The sequence below is a fragment of the Lissotriton helveticus genome, chromosome 8 (genome assembly GCF_964261635.1).
Source record: "Lissotriton helveticus chromosome 8, aLisHel1.1, whole genome shotgun sequence".
NCBI classification, from domain to species: domain Eukaryota; kingdom Metazoa; phylum Chordata; class Amphibia; order Caudata; family Salamandridae; genus Lissotriton; species Lissotriton helveticus.
This window is the reverse complement of record NC_136069.1, coordinates 1066299462-1066320954: the sequence shown is the minus strand read 5'-3', so window position 1 is coordinate 1066320954 and position 21493 is coordinate 1066299462.

Below are 21493 nucleotides of genomic sequence, written 5' to 3'. Positions count from 1 at the left end.
CTACATGCCTAATAACATCTCCCTACAAGAAAAGTCTGGCATTTGCAAACTGTGTGAGAACACTAACCTAGTGATTAAACACGCGGATAAAGGGGGTGGGATTGTTTTACAAGAAATTGACACCTACAAGGAAGTACTCCATCGGCAACTGTCCAATACAGACCATTATTGCAAGCTCCCGACTAACCCTACCAAGGAGCTACAGTCATTGATCAAATAAATTACCAATAAGGGCCTCGAGGATGGCTTCCTGAGCAAACATGAGTTTAACTTCCTTAATGTCAAATCACCTCGGATTCCGGTCATCTACACCTTACCTAAGGTCCACAAAAGACTGTCCAATCCACCAGGTCGACCTATCGTTTCGGGTTGCGGTTCGGTCCTGGAACCCTTGGGCCAATACGTTAACTATTTTATAAAAGATTTCGTACCCACCACTGAATGTTTTATTAGGAACAGTATGGCCTTTATAAATCTTATTGAGAACCATCCCTTTGACCCTGTTACTGAGATTTTGTGTACATTGGACGTCGAGTCATTGTATACTAACATTCCCCAGAAAGACTCATTGTTGGTAATGCAAACTATACTAAATCAGAGACCCCGACCACACACAGTTCCAACCCAATTTATTATGCAGCTCCTAGAGGTTTGTCTTACAAGGATTTTTTTCATCTTTGAAGACAAATTTTACCAACAAGTGTGAGGTACATCAATGGGGGCCATTTTTGCTCCAAACCTACCCATTTTGTATATGGACTCTCTTGAACACAATAACATTCTGTCATATACTAACCCTTTCCGCTCTTGCATAATTAAATGGAAGCGCTACATAGACGATATTTTCCTCATCTGGAAGGGTGAAGTGGACACTCTAGAATCATTTCTCCACTGGTTAAACAATAACTGCAGTGGACTCAGATTCACCCTTACCCATGACAAGGCATCAATCCCTTTTTTAGATTTACTTATGAAACATACTGATGGTATTCTGATAACATGCTTATTCCGTAAACCCACGGAGCGCAACACACTGCTTAGTTATAGTAGTAATCACCCCCGCACACTCAGAGACAGTCTTCCCTACTCACAATTCCTGAGGATTAGGAGAAACTGTTCGCTCAAAACTGACTACTTCACTGAGGCCAAAACACTTTGTACTAAACAGATCTTCAGAGGATATCTGCGTCGTTTTGTGCAGAATGCGATGAAAAGAGCGTGTTATTGTCCACGCGACACTTTGCTGGAACCCAAACCCAAAACAGACACTGAGCGCCTAATATGTGTCATTAATTTCACGCCAGTATCTAATGCTATTCGTAACACTATTAGAAAAAACTGGCCATTTGTAAATGCAGGGTCTCTTGAACTGGAGATGATTTATTTGCCTTCAAGAAAAGCAAAAATATTAAAGATCAATTGGTCCGCGCTGCTCTGCCCACGACTAAAAATAACAATCCAACCCTACATAACATCTGGTCCCTAGCACCACTAAGGGGCCACTCGAAATGCGGTAACACTGTGGTTTGCGAATTCACTATTGAATGTAAGGAGTTTACTTTTAAGGACATCAGGAATGAACTAAGAGTATTCACGAATTGTAACACGTGCAATGTAGTATATGCCATCTTTTGTCCATGCAATAAGATGTACGTGGGTCAAACCACCCAGAAAATCCGCCTACGCATCTCCCAACACCGAAGCAGGATAAGATGTAAAACAGCGAACGCTCCACTGGTTGAGCATTTCCTGCAAAGTGGACATTCAGAAAATGATATTCGTTGGACTGTTATGACTGCTGTGAAATTGCCCCCAGAGGTGGTGATATTTTCAAGGATTCTGAACAAGGAAGAACTTAAATGGATTCTAAAGACTGACAGCTTGAATACAGGATTAAACCTCCTTGAGGATTGGACTGCTTTGATATGATTGACTCTTTCAATCTTCTACACCATGTATGATTGACATAATGAACCAAGTGTATACATATTCCAACAACATGCAATATCTCTTTCCATGTCACTGCTTCACCTAACTCCTGCCTCCCTCCTAAGATGGCCGCCTCCTTATCACCACCACTTCCAAGTCCTTCTTCACTTCTTATCCCGATCACATGTTGGTCGGAACCAATCACACTAGGGTCACGCCCACCCTAACTAGTGTACTTCTGTATCACGAATGCTGCCCTCACTTTACAGAACCCGCGATCGTGCGGAACCCTGTCATCGCATCCGGTGACCAAACCTCCACTCGGATGATTAGAACAAGTAATCTCGTAATCATCACACCCTCTTTTTTTTCCCTTAGGCCATTGTGCAGCCCTCTGTCCTGTGAACATTCCCTCACAAGACCCGCAATAGCGCTGCCCAGGATCGTCGATTATGGTGAGTTCCCCTATGCCTATGGTAATACAGTTTTAATTTTCTGTTGCGGGCCCCCCCTTATTATTCGTTACCTTTCCCATAGGATTCCGGGCTGCCGCACATCCCCTGATATACATTAGGTGAGCATTATTCTTAGCGCAAGTCGTACGAGGACGCCGTATTTTCACCTTTCACCTCATTCGTTTCACCTCCTCTAGGGTTCCACGTACCCCTCCCCAACAGTGAGTGGAGTGTCCCCCCTAATCCCCTCATCCGGGAATCACACACGCTGTGTAATAGCTCACAACGTCCTGCCGTACTGACTCTGGAAGCCAGCATATAATTCACCCTCAATCCGTAATAGCTGTTCGACCCCCTCACTATTGCACTTCCTTTTTTGATATTGATCTCTCAGAACCTTGAACATGTCACAAGTACCGTTTTATTCATGCACCTTGGTCGATGTTTTATTTGTCCCTGTACCTCCCTTGAATTTACCCTTATTATCGGTTTGGTTGTATTACTCATCTTTAGACACTGCTTCTCAGTGGTTTTGGCTGCTCTTCTGACATTGAATTGTTGAACAATGTATCTCCACACCTTATGCACTAGGCTCACGGTCCACTGTCCGCCTATGCATGCAGCGTTTTTCACCCTCAATGTTAATTGTACTTACTGTGCAAAATCCTAATCCCTGAATGTTTGGATTTCCCCCCCCCCTTCCTTCCCATGGGCAATTGAGGCTTCCTACCTTTAGGCATAGTTATTATGTCCTGATGATGATCCGCATATCCATTAAGCCGATCGAAAAGCCATCAACACTCTGTAAACACCTTATACAAGTCTAATTTTGTGTGTACTAAAAGTGTAAAGGTGTTGTGGTTACCTCTTGTTGTACTGTGACATCGACTAATTCTCAGTGCAACGAACCTTAAGTTTTTGCCTAAAAGCCCCCTGTTCCCTGTTTAGCTCTTGTTTGTATGTATTTATGTGATAAGTAGGGCACAGGCTTGCGCCCCACCTTGTGTATTGCTGTAAAATACCTCCTTAATTGCTTATAAGTAAATATCGGACCTCTGTCCGGCTGGGTATGTCAAAACAAATATAGTTACAACTGAGTCTATATTTATTGGTCCCAATTCCCTTCCTTCCAAGGGACCACTGTTGTTTAAAAACAATATGTACCTGGACATTGTGATATAGAATGATAGCCTATTGACTAGCCTTTAAAGCATGCATTGTTGGTGACATCTCCAGAGTTGTGAATGCCTATTGATTGAGCTGTGGCACCAGGTCTAGTGCCAGTGTCATAGCTTTTTCATCTGCCTCGACATTGAGTGTGGGCCAATAGATGTAGATGTAGAGGCGTATGGAGTTAGTAGACGGAAGTAGGGTAATTGCAGATGTTGACACTAGTCACTCGCCTTGCTAGCTGTCTTAGGCTTCTTCCTGTTTGAAGTTACATGTATTCAAACTAATTCATTAATGATTATTGGGGCTGCTAACATTGTCTGAGCCACTAGAGCAAAAGTAAGACAGGATCTGCCAATTAGTTTGGTTCCTGTCAATATATTCTTTTCTTTCATCACCTCCCTGACTTTTTCTGTAGCGATCTATTTTCTATATTTGCATTGTATGGCTGCAAGCTGTCTGGTCCTACTGTTATAGCTGGTAGGACAGCATAGTTGTGGCTGGTCACATTTTAAGTGTTTAGTAAATATCACTAAAAATAAAGTGGTTCAGCAATTGTGGTAATAATATGATGGGACAATAAGGTACTTAGCAAATTCTGCTGACCGTGAGTCACATTGGGGTATTCAATAGGCGCCAGAGATCCTTTACATGGCACCTGGCTTTCAAAGGCAATCAGAATATTACATGCAGTGGTCTTCACTCACTAAAAACCTCAAACCCAGCAGGCATAATAGTAGCACTGTTTTTCCTAGGACACACATGATCACAGGCTTGTAGGATGCATAAGTTACTACTATACATCGCCCTTTACATTTTATATCAGTGGCTGGGAATACCCAAATGTTAGAAATGGGGGTCTCTAGTTGGCAATGGTTTGAACCGTAATCCAAGGAGGAACCCTTCTTCCTAGTCAGGGTGAGGGGGATACAGTTCTAAAATAACCCCTGCTCACCCCTTTGGTAGCTTGGCAGGAGCAAACAGGCTTATCTTAGAGGCAGTGTGTAAAGCATTTGTGAACACATACAATAATACAGTGAAAACACTACAAATGGACACCACACCAGTTTAGAAAATAAGTAATCTTTATCTAAACCAAACAAGACCAAAACGAAAAAAATCCACAATACAGTAATACAAATATGACCTACAGATGGTAGAAATAGTTCAGTTCAAAGCAAACTGCAGATGCAACACTTTTCACACAAAGTACATTGGATGCGTCGTGCACACAAACAAAAAGGGTTGCAGGGAAGGTGATGCATCAGTTCCTTACACGCAGGGAAGGTGATGCAACGGTTTCTTACTTCGGGGAGTTGATGCATTGGTTCCTAACTTCTGCGCAGGGGAGGTTATGCGTCGGTTCCTTACCGTAGAGGGGGTGATGCGTTGGTTTCTTACTGTGTGGGGAGGTGATGCATCAGTTTCTTACTGCAATCCCCAATGATGCGACAGACCTGGTGCCTCGATGCGATGCGACGATCCAGGACGATATGTGGGTTCTTGCAGCCACACAGCAGTGCTTGCTTCGGAATCGATGGAGGGATCTCGGACTTCGGCGATCAGTGCACCCAATGCGGCAGGTGCTGCATTGGTTTCTTCGGCGATGAGTCAGAAACAGGTACAGATGCTTCGTGCTTCTCATTGTTGCATTGATTTTCCAGCCCTCAACATCCAGAACAACCTACAGAGGCCCAGAATAGCTACAGGCACCTCTTGGCAGGTCAGAATCCTAGCAAGGAAGTTCAGGGGAGCTGGGGGTAAAGTCTTTGTGTCCCTGAGACTTCAGAACAAGAGGCAAGCTCTTCTTCAAGCCCTTGGAGAGCTTCCTCAAGCAGAGGGCACAGCACACAGCAAAGTCCTTTTCCTTTTCCTTGGCAGAAAGTCACCACTGTAGGCCAACCCCAGACAGTAAACAGTCCAGGGGCAGTATTCCTCGTCAGTTTCTCCAGCTTTTCTCCTTGGCAAGGGTTCCTCTTGACTCCCTGAAGTAATCTTTGAAGTCTTTTCTATCCCTGAGACTTCCAACAGGAGGCAAGCTCTACTTCAAGCTCTTGGACAAAACTCTAACAGCAGGATGATGAAAGCACAATCCAGTCCTTTTCCTGCCCAAGAAAGAAGCAACCACTGCAGGCCAACCCCAACAGCACACAGCACAGGGGCAGTACTCTTCCTCCAACTTTCCCGGTTCCTCTTCCTGACCGTTCCTTGTTTCAGAAGTAATCTAAAGTTCTGGGGTCCTTTGTTTTCTTGGTGCAGAGAGGTTCTGTGCTCAGCCAAAACCAGTTCTGTCCTCTCTGGTCAGCTGCTCGGCAGGAGGAGAAGACAGCATTGTCCAAGGCAGACAGTGCCTATTCCGGTACAAGGGAAAGGGGCAGTCACTCGTGTGCACGCCAAATCCCCTGCCACTTGCATGAATGCAGAAGCAGCAGCGGATTCGCAGCTATAAATAGAACATGCATTGGACAAACTTATGTAACATGCATTTCTGGCAATTGTTCTAGGAACCTAAATTGTTGGGGATCTTTTTTAAATCGCTAGAATTAGTTTTTTATCGTAATCACCCCAACCTGATGCATTGTGATGCCAGCGCAATTTAAACTTACTGCCTTTCCGTGTTCTTGCCCCGTTCCACCGCGGCTGGTGCCGTTTGCAGTTGAAGGCAGAGTGAACCAAAACTCCCTGACTGACTTCCGGGTCATAGGGGGTAGTCACTCGTGTGCGCGCCAAATCCCCTGCCACTTGCATAAATGCAGAAGCAGCAGCAGACACGCGCAGCGGGCGCACCGCTGGCAAGCCTGTCTGCGCCCGTCCGCACCCAGACCGGGCCCAGGGCCATAACTCCTGCCCGAAACACCCTAAAAACTGGCACACGGCTGACTTATTCGACTAATATGCTCATGAATCTTAATAAAAATCACATTAAATGCCCCTGTGTTCGACTGGACCCTTCCAAAGAGCCCAGGACCTGCCCACACTGCAAGGCAAAGTTTCTTTTTAACAAAACTAAGGCATTTCACAGAGAAAACCCTAACTTATACGGACAGTGACAGGCCTGCTCCTTAACACTTGTTCCCTAATAAAACATAACATAGAATTTAAGAATTAATGTCATCGCATAAAATTGACATGGCCTTTGTAACCGAAACATGGGCAAATAGCACCACAGACTGCGATCTGGCATTGGCTATTCCTCGAGGTTTCTCTATCATTAAAAATGATAGACAAGATAAAAGAGGAGGCAGACTAGCAGTTATAATCAATAATTCACTGGAACTCAAAGGTTCCCGAGCAGGAAGTAACCCTGACTGTGAATTGCTCTCCTTCAGAATCAACCTGAGTGCCAACTACACCTTCAATGACACCTTACTATATAGACCTCCCAGCTCAAAAAGCAAAAGCATATTTGAGGAAATCATTAGTCAAGTGATAGAATCAAACGCCGTCTCAGAGGATTACTGTATATTAGGTGACTTCAACTACCATCTAGAAAATCCAAATGATAATAACTCAACATCCCTAATAGAGATGATGTCCAATGCCTCCCTGGAATAGAAAGTATTACACCCCACTCATGATGCTGGTCACACTTTAGATGGACTTTTTACATCCAATCCACACCTTCAAATTAAAGAAATTCTGCCAATCCCATTGACAGATCATAGAGCCATTCTGTTCACGATAACCACCACACATCATATCCCCAAGGGGCACACATCCCTCAAGACAACCAGAGGACGCAATTGAAGGAACATCGGGCCACAGCTGATGCAATACACTCTGTCTTCCTCTATACCTGACCTGAAACACGATACAAATAGAGCAACGGACAATTTCTCCAACTGGATTAAATCCGCAGTTAACTTACTTGCACCAGAGAAAAGTATAACTAGCAAACGGGAAAAAAGATCTGAACCTTGGTTCTGTGACACATTGCGCAAACAGAAGCAATTCTGCAGACAGGCAGAGAGGCGCTGGAGAAGCAACTATTTAACAACTGATAAAACGCTTTATGCTCAATCTCTGAGCACTTATAAAAAGCTGATACTGGAAAAGAAGAGTATACACTTTTCAAATAAGATTCAACAAGCAGGCAACGCCAGCAAAGCTCTATTCTCACCATTAAACATGCTAGTTAAGGAGGAGCTTCGCGCGCAACCAAGATGGCCGCGTGAGCCGAGGGCTCCTGAGACCCTTGTAACCTCCTGCATCTATCCTATCGTCTATCCTGTCCCTCATTGCGGTCCTCGTGAAGACGAACCACGGGTGATGCGAAACCTACATTCAGATCCCGAATCGAACCCCGGGAACTGGTGTTGTGGTGCTCCGAAGATTGCGGCCTACGTCTCCGTGATGCCCGGCAGTGGAGTTGGCATAGTGCCCGAGCCGTAGTTGAACAACATCGGCTTGAGGGGATGGGGACGACCGGTCCGGTTGACTTTCACTTTCGATTTGTCTTCCACAGAGATCGTCGGCTGGGAACTTCCCCCCGTGCTGAGGGCTATTATCCTGCGCTGCACTCGAGTGTGCTCTTTTATTGCCTTGCTGGTTTTGGGAAGACACTTGGCCGGTGCCCTCTGGGTGAGGCTGGACCTCCGTTCGGGGGTCTCAGGGGCAGCCATTTTTCTATTTAGTCTAACCGCTCCAAGTCGGTCTCCATCCCGCAATGGTGGGGAAACCAGAGGGGGAAAAGCAGAAATTTAAGACCACTCGCCGGGGTGGCTATACCCAGACTAACATCATGGATCGATATGCCCAGGCAAAGGGATCCCCCGGTGGACCGGGTAGGTCGCTGGAGGACACGAGAGATCCGCCGACTTCGGCAACAGAGCTGACCCTTCAGGACATTATGGCCGCTATCAATGGGATCAAATCCTCCCTTGAGCAACAAATGGAGACTCTCGCCCACAAGCTCGATACTGTGGCGATCGATGTCAACCTGATCCGTACGGACTTGACGAAAATGAACGAGAAAGTTAAGTCGTTAGACATTAAAACTTCCAGTCTGACGGGTGATGTCGCTGACCTACAGACAGAGGTCCGCAATTTGAGGACCTCCAATGACCTCTTTGCACTTCGCCTGGAGGATTTTAAAGGAAGGGCTAGGCCAAATAATGTCCGTATCATCGGAGTTCCGGAGAAGGCGGAGGATCCGGCGGCTGACCTCTTTGTCGAAGATCTCATCGTTAGCCACCTTGCACCCAAGGGACTGAGTAAGTTTTTTACGGTCGAGCGGGCCCATAGAGTTCCGGGCGGTAAACCAAAGATGGGTGCCCCACCGCGGCTATCATCGTAAGAATCTTTAATTTCCGTGATAGAGACGCTATCCTGCAGGCCTCACGGATGAGTGGACCTATAAAGTTTGAGAACACTACCATCAGTTTCTACCTGGACTATACCCAATCGGTCCAGAAGCAGAGACTTAGTTTCCTAGGGATAAAGAGAAGACTGCGTGACATGGGCCTTAAGTATGCTATGCTTTTCCCGGCCAAGTTGAGGATCGAACATGCGGAGCGGACTTATTTTTTCGATCGGCCGGAGGAGGTGGCCGACTGGCTGGACACTCTGCAGAGCCAGCGTGCGCAGGAAGAACAGTCTGGTAGGGCGGATGGCGGACAGATGGAACAGGAACAGACACCTGTTGTCTGGTTTCTGGGGTCTCTAGTTGGCCTCGAACTGTGGTTCACTGATTCTATTATGTGATTTGATGTGATATTCAGGGGGGTTGCGAGCTATTGGTAGGTCTCTTTCCTCCTCTGATTGACTTTTTGTAGTTTAGTTAGATGTGGGGGCGACAGGCACACTGCAAGTTGGGGTGGCTTTCTAGTCTCACGCAGGGGTGCAGGGTGCGGGGTTTGTAACGGGATGTTGGTGGGGGGATGGGGGGTTCTGTTGGGGATTTTGTTTGTTTTTATGCAAGGCAATGTATTGTTAGACCTTTTGATTGAAGTGCTGGGTTCTTACTGGGTTTGGACCTTCTTTCTCTTTCGGGATGGGGGTAGGGGGTTGAAACTGATGAGCTGGAATGTGAATGGGTTGGGGGATAAGATAAAATGAGGGGTAGTATTGCAGTTGTTGAAACATCTCTCCCCTGATGTGGTCCTTCTTCAGGAAACGCACTTGATAGGTAATACTTGTCATGCCATGAATAGGAAGGGGTATCGTTTGAGCGCCCATGCTGGGTTTTCCTCTGGTTCCAGGGGGGTTGGTATCCTCGTTAAGAATTCTCTCCCACTGGAGATTGACGCCACTGTCCTTGATGATAGAGGGCGCTATGTCGCTATTACGGGTAGGTGGGAGGGCCGGACCCTTTCCCTGGTTTCTGTATATGTCCCCCCTGGCCTGCAGTCAACTACTTTTGTGGACTTGGGGCGGGTTATCCTTGCTCTCCCCGAGGGGTCACTGCTACTAGGTGGCGACTTTAACGCTGTGGTTTCCTGTATGGTTGATCGACATCCACCTAGGGATCTTAAGGGGGCACAGAATTGGCTCCACGATATCATTGACACTCTGGGCCTGGTAGATTGCTGGAGATTGTTACACCCCGCTCAGTGGCAGTACACATTTCATTCGGGCGCTCACGGTAGCCTTTCACGGATTGATTATGTTTTGGTGCCTGCCGCACAAGCGCTTTCTGTTATTGAGGTCAAGCATTTGGCTCGGGGAATTTCCGATCACTCTCCGCTATGGCTTCGAATGGAGTTGAATTCCGGGACTGAGGGACGGGTAGCCCCGATTAATCTCTGGTATTTCCGGAACCCTAAAACTCGTGCTGACCTGGTAAAATCTTTTGACCAATGTTTTCTGGAAAACAAAGGTTCTGTTTCGTCTGCGGTATCGCTTTGGGAGGCTTTCAATGCTGTCCTTAGGGGCCAGGCCCTTTCGTTAATCGCGGGCGTTAAGAAACGGAGGGATGAGGAGGTGGTTCAGATCGAGACAGAGATAGCGGACTTAGAGCTTGGCCTGGAGCAGGAGGTTACCCGTGCTAAGACACATGTTCTGCGACTAAAACAATTCGAATACAGGGTGTTGGTTACTGACTCAGCTAAGGCCATGAGTAGAGAACAACAGGGACGCATATATGATGTGGGAGATAAAGCAGGCAAACTGATAGCGTGGCTTGATAAGAAAGATAGAGCTAGTCATGTGGTGCCTGTGATCGAGACGGCGAGTGGTGCTCGGGTCACCGACCCAAAAGGGATCGTTCAATGTTTTGCGGATCACTTCCAGACAGTGTACTCCTCCGTGTCGGATAGGCCGGAGGAGGACTCACACCTATTGTTGAGTGATATTGCTTTACCGCGTCTTTCTGATGTTGACAGGGAACAAATGGACGCTGCAATAACCGCGGATGAGGTGGCTCTTGCGATTCGCTCCCTGCGTTCAGGGAAAGCTATGGTTCCAAACGGTCTGCCTATTGAACTTTACAAGTTGCGGCCTGACAAGTTGGCTCCCTATTCAAGGGATATGTTTTTGGAGTCACGTGAGTGTGGTTTTCTCCCCTGTGATCAGCGTCTTGCTACCATTGTAGTGATTCATAAGGAAGGGAAACCAAGAGATAGGTGTGCATCGTACCGGCCGATATCTCTTTTGAATGCCGAACCTAAGATCCTCGCAAAATTACTGGCTAACCGATTGATCACTGTTATTAGCGGGTTGATACATGCGGATCAGTCCGGTTTCATCCCGCATAGGAACACTGCTCTGAATCTTAGGCGTCTACACGGCGTTCTCGCGAGGGCTGCGACGCTGCGTGAGCCGGCCATCTTGGCATCGTTGGATGCCACGATGGCTTTCGATACTGTGGAATGGCCATATTTATGGGCCGTGTTGGCTAAGTTTGGGTTTGGACCCGGTTTTATTGGCTGGGTGCAGCTTCTCTATGAGGACCATCTTGCACAAAGTGTTGTGAATGGTCGTGTCTCTAGTCTGTTTAGTCTTGAGAGAGGTACTCGTCAGGGTTGTCCCTTGTCGCCACTCCTATTTGCCTTAGCCCTCGAGCCCCTCGCTGCGTGGATCGAGTGGGAGCCCTCGATGAAGGGTATTCAGTGGTCCCCTGAATTTGAAGATCGCATCTCGCTTTACGCAGATGACATTTTACTGTATCTGACCTCGCCCCGGAAGTCATTGATGATTTTGTGTGATGTTTTCACCTCTTTTGGTAGAAGCTCGGGCCTGATTATTAATTGGATGAAATCCTACCTATACATTCTCTCTGGTGACGTCCCTCTTCTTCCGCGTAACTGTCCCATTCAGGTGACGCAATCGGGGTTTAAATACCTCGGTATCTATGTCTCATTGGACTCCGCAACTCGGTATGAACAGATCTTCTCCCGCCCTTGACTAGACTGAAGCAGGATCTCGCGGGTTGGCGTAAGCTTCCGCTTTCGCCACTTGGTCGTGTGGCCCTCTTTAAAATGATGTCTCTGCCTTGTTTTCTTTATGCTCTCCAGAACACTCTTGATATAATTCCTGCTAGCTATTTTCGTACAGTTGAGGGTCTTCAGAGGAAGTTGATATGGGACGGTAGACCCTGTATTGCCCTTGCCAAACTGACGCTCCCGTGGTATGATGGGGATATTGCTCTCCCTGACATCAAACGTTATTATTGGGCGTCTCAATTGGGTGCCATTAATCATGGTATGTATGGTCTTGAATTGAACCCTGCTTTCGCTATGGATGGATGGCTGTTGCCTGGCGGTAACTACTATACGGCAGTACGTTTGTGGCAGGACGCAACTTGGCTCTATGGGATGGAAAGACCGCTTGACTCTAGCGACCCCACTGGTTGGCTCGGATAAGCTTGGTAAATTGTGGAAGACCAAGGGTTTCGATAAGTGGGACCTCATTGGTATTAGTAAGGTGGGAGACCTCTGGATCAAGGGTCATGTGAAATCGTTCGAGATGTTAAAGACGGAGTTTGAATTGGGTGACACAGAGTACTTCCACTATGTTCAAGTTCGCCATGCCTTCATGTCAGTTTTCCCAGTGGGGGGTGTAATTCCGGAACGTCCCCGTTAGAAGATAGATTGTTGGATGGTCACGTGCCTGACAGTACTATCTCCCTTTTCTACAAAAAATTAATTAACGACAGGTCGGACCTCCTACTGCATCTCCGGGACTTGTGGACCCGTGACGATCTCGAGTTAGATGACGAGGACTGGGAGTCTGCGATCTCCTCCCACAAGGAGGTCGCGATTCCAGCTCGACTCCGACTGGTACAACTTAAGATCCTCCACAGGATATACGTCACGGGCCCCCGTTTGGTTCAAATGGGCTTTTCTGAGGAGGGCCTATGTAAGCGGGGTTGCGGGCAGGTGGGGACATTTCTCCATATTATTTGGGAATGTCCTGAAGTTGCTGCTTTCTGGAACGGGGTGTATGAGGTAATGAAGGAAGTGACGGGTGTTGCTCTCTTGCCGGAAGCCAGGCGCTGCTTGTTAAATGTCTGGGAACCCACTGATTATAATGCAGCCCAGACTCAGTGGGCGACCCTGGGGGCCATGATTGCCAAGCGAGATATTGCTCAGTTGTGGGGGTCCCAGAGGCCTCCTACAGTCGAAATATGGAAGGAAAACATGGACTGGTGTATGTTCAGGGAAAAAACAGTGTATTTGGCCCGGGCCATCCTCGGAAATGGTGTAGAGTGTGGGGACTTTGGAATAGCTATTGTGGGGATATATGTACACCGCCTGTAGCAGACAACACACATTCTGGCTATTTTATTATATGTGTATTGAGTCGGCTCATGTCCCCCCCTCCCTTTCCTTATGTTGATTGCTGATTTGTGATGATGTCTTTTCCTTCCTCGTTTGAACTGGTACTTTGTATGATAATTTTGCTGCCTTGCTTGTTTATATTTTTTCAAATAAAAAGAAACAGAAAAAAAAATGCTAGTTAAACTCCCAGAACTACACAAAAAATACATTGATGCAGCCTTCTGCAAACAACTAGCTGGGTTTTTCAAGAATAAGGTAGAAACCATCTTCGAATCACTCCTAGACGGGAAACTTAGCATGGTAGCAACACCTGCCGCAATCCCCGCAACCTCCTCCGTTGTCTTAAACGCATTTGAATCACCAAACAGAGAGCAAGTAGAGAAGGTGATTAAATCTATTAAATCCGGAGCGCCATCTGACCCCTGTCCACCCAACATATTCCATATGGCATCTGACATAATAAGCGAACTACTCAGTATTCTTTTTAAAGAGATTATCAGGTCTGGGGTCTTCCCAGATGCATGGAAACCAATATCCATTCTTCCATTGGTGAAAAAACCCAATCTAGATCCCAATGACAATACCAGCTACAGACCAATGGCAAGGATCCCCCTCCCATCCAAGATCCTGGAGAAAATCCTAAACTCCCAACTAACGACCTTTATTGAATCGGCGAACCTACAGGACTCCTCGCAGTATGGTTTCCGACAAGGTCATGGCACGGAAACTGCCCTGATCATGGCAGCAGAGGAGATTCGGGCCACACTGGACATGGGTGCCAAGGCCACCTTGATCCTGTTGGACCTGTCGGTGGCCTTAGATACCGCGAACCATGATATCCTAATCAGGAGGCTTCAAGATATGGGAGTTAAAAACTCTGCCCAAACACTGCTAAAATCCTTTCTGAACAACAGATACCACTATGTTCAGATAGGGGACTCTCGCTCAAAAGAATTCACCTTGCCTTGTGGGGCACCACATGGCTCCTCCTTAAGTCCCACCTTGTTCAATCTTTATGCAACCCCTCTGGCAAGATCGTCAGGCAATTCGGCTTTACAATTCTGTCTTACGCAGATGACACCCAAATTGTGGTGTCTATCGCCAGCCATCCAGAGGAAACAGCCGAGCACTTCAACCAGTGTATGTCCCACATCAATAACTGGATGGGATCTCACTGTCTGAAGCTTAACAGTTCTAAAACCGAGGTACTACTCCTAGGATCGGACATATCTTTTTGGGCACAAAATTGGTAAACCTCCAGTATGGGCACTACCCCTACTCCAGTCCAGAAAGTAAGGAACCTGGGCGTTATCTTTGATAACAAACTGACCTTCCAACAACAGGTCAACAAAGTCGTCTCATCAGTGTCCCTTACTCTAAAATTAATCCGTAAAGTACGTCCCTTTATTCCACCTGATGCTACAAAAACACTAGTAATAGTCCTAGCCTTGGCTAAATTGGACTATTGTAATGCACTTTATCTAGGCCTGCAGAAACAACATATGATCAAACTGCAGCGAGCACAGAACGCTGCCGCCAGACTTCTGCTGGACATTCCTAAGTTTCAATCCATCTCCGAAGGTCTAGGAAAACTTCATTGGCTTCCTATTAAGAAAAGGATAGACTTTAAGGCCCTATGCTTACCATACAAAGTTGTACACGGAAATGGACCAACTTTCCTGAAACAACACCTCACCTGGTACCATCAAGGCTACTACGTTCAGCGCAGAGTAAACTCCTCCAGACACCTAAATTCAAGAAAGCCAGCTGGGGAGGAAGAAGCTTTGTACTGGACACTGTCAGGTAATGGAGTTAGCTCCAACTAAACATCAAAAGCTGCCAAACACTGCTCGGTTTCAGAAAATATTTAAAGACATGGCTATTTTCTAACTAATTTGCCACTTCCGGCTTCCTCCTCCGCAAAGCGCCTAGACGCTCCAGGGCAATCGTGCACTATATAAATTCCAAAATCAAATCAAATGTCCTACCTTTAACATACAGAGCACCCTGTCCACAGGGGTACCTTGGGCCTACCTTAGGGGTGACTTATATGTAAAAAAGGGGAAGATTAGGGACTGGCAAGTGGGTGCACTTGCAGAGTCGACATGGGAGTACTAGACTGCACACAGCCACTGCAGTGGCAGGTCTGAGCTACCTTGCAAAGGCTGCTTGTGTGGGTGGCACAATCCGAGCTGAAAGCCCACTAGCAGCATTTGATGTACAAGCCCTGGGCACACACAGTGCACTGTACTAGGGACTTAGTAGTAAATCAAATAACCAATCATGGAAACACCAATCCATCATAACAATTTACAAGTAGAGCATATGACTTTAGCACTGATCAGCAGTGGTAAAGTGCCCAGAGTCATAAAACCAACAAAAACAGGTCAGAAACAGAAGGCCAAAAATTAAAAAGTCTGGGAATAAACCCGCTGGACAAACTAGGTCTAACACCAAGGACGTCTGTTCTGATTTAAATTTGTTATTAACATAGACTATCTGAAAGAGCCAGCCATGTTGCACCCTACCGAAAGAAAGACCTTTGCACAGCCATCATTAGTTTCAAATTATGAAAATTAATTTACACATTGATGGCATTAGTTAACAAGCATTGGGTTCATTATGAAAGTCATTGCTTTAAATTTCATGTTCAGGAGAGAGTCGGCATATTTGTATGTCTGGTCTGATACGCAATATACTTTCTAAGTTTCACATGTAATTGATCAAATTCAAACTGAATAAAGTGATTCATATAAATAGCTAAGAATCATTTTGTTTTTACAGTATATTTTATACAAATTCTGCAAGTTGTATACGTTTTCTTACCAAAGGTAAAGTGATTATAGGCCTCCATTACAAAAGTAATGACAATAATATTTTATCAAAAGCAGCACTTGCCTGTATACTCATTGGGACTAACCTTTCAACATGCTTCCTTAATGTATATATTTTTTACAGTCCCACATAACATATTTGACTGTTTTCTATCTACCTGATTACAGTAACAATTATCTTTCAAATCCAAAGACTGATCCTATTGTCCTCTTGAAGCTTTCCCTGATATTTGATCTAGATACCTTGGGTTGGAGTTCTCCCATAATTTTCCTAACATGCATGATTATGATGTCAATTATTTCCAACAATGTCTGAAGAGAGCTGTATCAAAAAAATCATACACAATATTCAGGCTAAGGACACACCGTTGTTGAAGTCCATTCTTGACACATGGTGATATTGACCACTATTCTAACAAGGAATTACATTGGAGTACATTCTTAATAGATTTCCATATCAGTACCTTCATGAGAATTCTGCACCTTGCACCAGATACCTGAATGTACTTTTATCAAAATTGTGTCAAGATCATTAATAACAAATTATCAATCTCTATATTGGCTGTTTCATTCATACGGCGACTCAGTCAACCCTATTGGATGTGACCCGATATCTAGGAAAAATAACCTCCTCCTCCTCCTTATTTAGCATTCCCAGAATGGATTATTAAGAAAAATGCATTAATTTATGGTGAAATAGAAATGTTAGAACCATGGCTATTCCACCAGAATATGATCTCCTAATATCACTTGGCAATACCTTCCTATGACCATAAATACTTCTTGAATATTGGAAATACTCTATTTTTTTGGTTGATTCCAGGATTGGCCCTGAACATGTGATTTGATCAAATACTAGGACTGGAAGATTCTATCAATAACTAGACATGATTTACAATTGGGGATTCTAAAATTGAATTCAAGGTGCCAAGAAGACAGAGTACAAATTGTTCCCAATGTATATGGCCTCCTCCAAAAATCAGAAAATAATTGACAAAAGTGCTGGCGCATATGCATCTTCGAAATAGATTTGCATATTACATGGAAAGAACTGCCCTGCTGGGGAAGTACCCCTAGTTCAACTCACAGTGGAGAAGTGTGGCTCAATGGTTAGAGCAGGCAGACCTTGATGCAGAGCTCTAGCCAGAGACCAGGGGTCGATTCCCGCCTCGGCGGCTCTCCGGCTCATTAATTCCCCTGACTGGATATTCTCGCCTCAGTGCCTGTTCTGATCATGGGTCCCACGCTGCAACTCTGGGCAATAGCTTGCTTAGTCTCCACAATGGCCCCAAAAGCGCTGGGATGCCTGGCTGCACCTGGGGGTGCCCAGGAGTGGACATTTCCCAGCAAAGCCAGGAAGGGTTCCTAAGCGGTATACGGACAGCGCCGGGACACCTCCGGTGGAGGTAGCTGTGCGCTTTACAAATTCCTACATTTACATTTACATTTACATTTTTACATTGATAAACAAGATTAATTGATGGTAAGCATTTCTCACTTTAGGTAGCTTGGCCTGAGTACCAGGGCAAGGCTCAGAGTCAGTTCAGGTACTTGTGCATAATCTTATTTTTACACCAACACTGTCTTAAACAAAAAAACTCTGACATCCACGCCAGATTTGTGTAAAAAAACAACAATGCTAATAGAATGAAATTCAGATGCAATTGGAAGGACAATCAAAATTACTGACAACTTGAAAAATAACACAGTTTGCAAATATTTACTATCACTGGCCCTACTTTGTGACAATATCCTGTTAAAAATCTTGAGGAAGTCCTTTGCAGGGAGAACATTTGAGTGGTTGACCTGTCAGATCACATAAATTTCCTCCCCATGTGTGTAGCAAATTTCAAATATTGGGTAAGGAAATATATTAAATAACAAAGTAATTTCTATCCTAAATATGTCTATTCCTAGAGTATAAGGTGGAAACTAATGTCCTGTAAGAATTACTTTTCAGAAGTAATTCAAGCTATGTATATTAGACAAAGAGATTTGGCTAGAATCCAAAATGGTGGGAGGTTTCTAAATTAAAAGATCTTTTCCCACATGAAAAAATAACATATTTTCAGATCCTTCCAAAGAGGACAATAGCATTCCAGATGACGTAGAGACAGACTAGCCAACTGTGTTTAGTTCTCATAAGACCGAATGTCCCTGACAACACTCTTTGATAAATAGAGCTTGTCACAGTAGAGTGCTTAACTAATTCAGACAGAGATTTAAATCAGTAATGCCCCCTCCTCCTTTATTTTATCCAGGAAATATTTACAGCTGCCAGATAATAGCAGTTTACCCCAGGCCTACTAACAGAAGCTAACTAGCCCAACTCCCAATTGAGATATAATTTTCAATTGAGTTACTGCTTGACTGAAAAATATATGAAATAGTAAATCAGCTAAATTTCAAACACTAAAACATTTATCTTCAAGCCATTTGAAAAAATGTCTGTAGCAAGTAAGACAGCTTCTAGGTTTTGAAAATTAAAAAGATGGATATTTAGGGTTCTAGTTAATCCTTTGAAATATAAAGTTAGACAGTTGTAAGTTTAAAGTTTACTTGGAGTGGTGCCACTGCTAAGCTGACAAGCGACTACACGGACATCAAGATACAATGGGGGCGGGAACTATTCTGGGATGTAGTAACAGTACCATTGCATAGGAAACTCTATTTCCAGTTTCATATAGGTACCCTACCCCTTAGGTAATTCACAGCAGGTTGGAAGGGTGAAGGAGGTAGCACTTGCCCTTAGCGTGACCACCAGAAGGAAAGTGTTTTACACGGTATGTTTGCTTGCCCAGGCTGTTCATCCACTCAGCATAAATGACAGCACCCATACAGGGGTCACTAGGTGTACGGAATCACCAGGATGCCCTCCGTATTCTCAGATCAGACTCTTCCATACCACTTGTCATCTCTGTTGTAAAATATTTGGGTGCAATGTGGATGCTACACAAGAAAGCCCTAGGTCGATCACATGTCCAAGGATTCAGTTTTCAGTTTGTTTTATTTGTGCCCTTTCTGGGGTATTTCTTTCAATACCCCACTTTTAAAGATATGTCTTATTTATAAACATCCACTCATAACTGTAAACAGACATATATCCTACTTAATTTTGGGAAAATTGTTTGTTTTTTAATTGTTTTACAGGGCATGTTGCTGCATGATGAATTGTTCTTTTATGGCCCTGGTGACCAAAATAAAGAGTTTTTGATTGATTGATTGACTTGGGGTGGTGATCTACTTAACCAGAGAGATATGGTCTGAATTCAAGTTTGTTGATAACTGAAAATCCTCGAATATTTGGAGGGAATGGTAAATGATGAGGAGATATCACTGCCCAGATTTCCTCCAACTTAAGTTTAGTGTGGTTAAGGAATTTCACCTAGTGGCCTTTCTCTGTATTCATCATTTCCTAAAGAAGTTGGAGGATTTTCAGTTTTACCAAACTCTAAATTAGACCAATAATTCTGAACAATGGGAATCTCATATTCTGCTTTCCAGTAACTTAACTGATTACTTTTGGAATCTGCATGCCCTCTGTTCATTTGACACTCAGTTTACAATTTGGGAGGAATTATTATACAACTTTCAGTGACAGCCTTGTACTCTGATCTCCTGCCTGAGCATGCCTGCTACAGTTTGGGTTGCATTGAAAGCAAAGGAGCTACCTGTTAGACCTGGCCCTCTTTGCAGGCTTATCCCCAAACATTTTGCCTTCTATTTTTCTGACTGTGTTATCATTGGCTATAGCTTTCTGGGCACTTTGCCAGTGCTGATCAGTGCTAAAGTGCATAAGCTCTCTGTGTAAATTGTGATTCTGATGGGTTATCCATGATTGGCATATTTGATTTTCTGTTATGTCCCTAGTGAAGTGGACTGAGTGTGCCAGGGGCTGTGAATCAAATGCTACTAGTGGGCTTGCAGCACTGATTGTGCCACCCACAGGAGTAGGTCTGTAACTGTGTCTCAGACCTGACACTGCAGTGTCTGTGCGCACAGTAGTTAACTGCCATGTTAACCTGGCAAGTAAACTGACTTGCCAGGCTATAAGCTTCCCTTTCTTACATGTAAGACACCCCCTGAGGTAGGCCCAAGGTACCTCCATGGGTTAGGGTGCAGTGTATGTGAAAGGTGCAGAGATGGATTATCGAGTAAAAAATATTGAGTTGCACAAATATTGAGTCAATAATATCATGGTTCAGAAGTATCGACAGCAAGAATACCATGGTTAAAAATATCGACTTCAGGTAAGTTACATCGATTTGAAAAATATCGAAGTGTTTAATATAATTTGCAAAAATATAGTTGTTAAAAATATTGTTTTGTTATTAATGTTATGTATTTTATTATATATTTTACATGTATGTGATGTATTTATTTTGTATGAGAATTGTCTATATTTTTGATATGTGTTACATTTTTAGTTGTTATTAATTTCTTTTAATTGAATTTTGCATTTTTAGCACGGTAGAGGGTTCTGGGTTTAGTGGGGAATAGGGTGGGAAGCATTTTATTAATATTACATTTACTGATTATTTTTCATTTATTAATATTTGCTTAGTTGAGATGTTATAGTGTTAAATGTGTAAAGTAATTTATTATTAATGAATTAATAATTGGTTGTAAATTATTTTTAATTAATTAATTGGCAGTTAATTATGGTAATTGTGTAATTAATTTTAGGTATGTGTTGTGGTGTTTGTAGCTGTAAAGGGTGGGAAGTCATTTATTTTTAATTGATGAATTATTAATTGGACGTTAATTAATTGTAATTAATTAATTAATTGATAATTAATTATGGAAATTGTGTAATTACATTTAGGTGTGTGTTGTGGTGTTTATAGGAGTAAAGGGTGGGAAGTAATTTGCATTTAATTAATTAATATATCGTTGTTACTTAATGTTAATTATGTGATATTTATTTTAGGTAATTGTTTATTTTTGTGTGTGTTGTTTTTACTTTTAAATGACTAAAGGGTGGGTATTAAATACATTTTATTTACTTTATTATTAGTTGTTAATAGTAATAGTTTTTAATTTAAAAAGAAGTTCTAATTGTGTTTTATTATTTATAGTTTTATAGTGTTTTGTGGATATTATAGTGTTAAAGTGTGTAGTCAATTAATATTTATTAGTTTTCTTTATTAATATTATTTTTTAATTGATTATTAATTAAATGTAACTTAAAATGTTGAAGTGTTTTGTTATTGGTGTGGTGTAATAGGGTAGGTAATACAATAAAACCATTTATGTATTAATAAATTTTTTTGGTTTGTAAATATTTTTTAATGTAAAAGAATGATTTATTATAAATGTATTTATTATTTTATTTGATCTATTATTTGTAGGTTTTTGTGATATGCAATTAATATTATAATATGTT